Genomic DNA, 2867 nt, shown 5'->3' with positions numbered 1-2867 from the left:
TCTGTTCATTCCCTCTGGGGCACCTGTCATTGGCCACTGTCGGAAGACAGGATACAGGGCTTGATGGACCTTTGGTCTGATCCAGTATGGCCGTTCTTATGTTCTTATTCCCTCCAGATGTGTCATGCCCTTATTTGAAGAATCCCAATGAATCATCACATGGAGTTTGCTGGCCTGATATCAACACAAGAAGGATACACTCACTGGGCCATTTTAATCTCCATCAACACTCAAGCACATCCCTGTGCTGGGGGATGATGAGGCTGTATGGCACCTTAGGGAAAAGAGCCCAGAATGCCGCCTGGAGCTGTGGGGGGGACGGACAAGAAGGACACACGTTTCTCACAGTTGTGGGAGGATGGACAACAAAATATAGATTATAAAATGGAAGGTAAATACCAAGCCCTTAATATAGAGCCAGATGTTGTAGTATTTAAGCGTTATGCACAGTTCGCCAATAAGTCAGCCACCATCAATACATGATCCCAAACCCAGAGTTTACAAGTGAACTAATTTCATATAAAGAGAAAGGGATTAGACATTTTAATGAAAATTCTAGCAAAGTAGAAACCAATGAAGTTGTGTCTCACCATCCCTCGCCCTTAACTCACTCTTGCACCATTCTAAAAACTGTTAATCATCGTGGATAGTTCTCTAAAGATGTCCACGCAGTGTGCAGAGGCGGTCAAAAAAGCAAACAGGATGTTAGGAATCATTAAAAAGGGGATAGAGAATAAGACTGAGAATATATTATTGCCCTTATATAAATCCATGGTACGCCCACATCTCGAATACTGTGTACAGATGTGGTCTCCTCACCTCAAAAAAGATATTCTAGCACTAGAAAAGGTTCAGAAAAGAGCAACTAAAATGATTAAGGGTTTAGAGAGGGTCCCATATGAGGAAAGATTAAAGAGGCTAGGACTCTTCAGTTTGGAAAAGAGAAGACTAAGGGGGGACATGATAGAGGTATATAAAATCATGAGTGATGTTGAGAAAGTGGATAAGGAAAAGTTATTTACTTATTCCCATAATACAACTAGGGGTCACCAAATGAAATTAATAGGCAGCAGGTTTAAAACAAATAAAAGGAAGTTCTTCTTCACGCAGCGCACAGTCAACTTGTGGAACTCCTTACCTGAGGAGGTTGTGAAGGCTAGGACTATAACAATGTTTAAAAGGGGACTGGATAAATTCATGGTGGCTAAGTCCATAAATGGCTATTAGCCAGGATGGGTAAGAATGGTGTCCCTAGCCTCTGTTCGTCAGAGGATGGAGATGGATGGCAGGAGAGAGATCACTTGATCATTGCCTGTTAGGTTCACTCCCTCTGGGGCACCTGGCATTGGCCACTGTCGGTAGACAGATACTGGGCTAGATGGACCTTTGGTCTGACCCAGTACGGCCTTTCTTATGTTCTTATGTTCTTATGTTCTTAATGCTTTCTACATTACATGTATTTTGTGTGTGCGCGTCCATTAGATTATAGCTACTGGTTGCAGTTTTGCTCCACTGCTAGTTTTATTATTTATATAGCACTAAAAGGTAATTCACCAAATCCCTTGGTAAGGTATTGCAATGGTTGAGTTGAGTCTTTAAATCAAGACAGAATGTCTTTTAAAAACACGCTCTAGTTCATATTGGTCTTGATGCAGGAATAACTGGGCAAAGTTCTATGACCTGTGTTACGCAGGAAGTCAGACTACCACCACAATGATCCTTTCCAGTCTTAGACTTGCAGGGGCTATAGCTACCCCAAATTTTTCCTTAGCTCCCTGACCCCAGTCATCCCTCCCTATGCAGAGGTCAGATGTTACACCGAAGTAAGGATGGCATGGTATGGTATTGCCACCCTTGCTTCCGCGCTGCTGCTGGGGGCAGCGCTGCCTTCAAAGCTGGGAACCCAGCCAGCAGCCGCTGCTCTCCAATCACCCAGCTCTGAATCTTGACGATGTCCAGGGTCAGCCTTAGGGAAAATGGCACCCTGGGCGAAATGGGGGGTGGGAGTTCCCCGTATAGTGACCCTCTCCCCGTGACTGGGGAGCGACAGGGGCAGGAAGCAGGGGTGGGGAGGAGTTTCCTGCAGTGGGTGTGACTTGGGTTACCCCCTGCCCGGTATTTGACCAGCCTTGCCAGTTTTTTATGGATTTGCCAGTTGCCAGAAAAATAAATTAATCTGCCAAGTTTGGGTTTTTTTATGTGGGTCTAAAGATTTGCATTATCACCACAATACACTGGGATATCTAATGGTAAAAGTTTCTGTGTCCAGCTAAAGATGCTGCAGTGTTAGCTCTTCTGCAGTTTAAGTAAGAAAATGAGGTTATCAATCTTATCTACATGTGACATCTCTCTAGATACTATAAGTGGCTGCTGAAGGGGGTGGGGTGTCGCAGAGTTGCCTTGTGGTTGGGATTGTGGCAGGCTTGCCTTGTGGGGGCGGGAGAGGGGCCGGTGTTTTTATATTTCAGATGTGGTGACCCTAGTCTGACCTGGCCCTGGGAGCAGTCTGTGCAGGGGAAGAGGAAGTCTCAGCCCTCCCCAGCCCAGCTGTGACTAGCAGCAGGAGCCCCGACCACAGCACCCCCAGTCTTACCCCTCCCCAGCTCTGAACCCAATGCTCGGAGGTTAAAGAGGACTTGTGCTGGCTGAGTGTGTGTGTGTGTGTGTGGGGGGGTGTTCATATGTATAGTGCAGCCCCCCGATTTTCTGTCTAGCCCAGCTCAGCCACCCCGCACCAGGAAGAGGCTGGCACCACCGCTATACACGCCCCTTACGTGGTACATTGCATTAGTGCACACGATCACCTCTCTCTTTAGTAGAGGATCCTACTAATTATCACAGCATTTCTCTCTCTCTCCTATATATAA

The sequence above is a fragment of the Emys orbicularis genome, chromosome 1 (assembly GCF_028017835.1).
Source record: "Emys orbicularis isolate rEmyOrb1 chromosome 1, rEmyOrb1.hap1, whole genome shotgun sequence".
NCBI lineage: Eukaryota > Metazoa > Chordata > Testudines > Emydidae > Emys > Emys orbicularis.
This window is presented reverse-complemented; position numbering follows the sequence as displayed.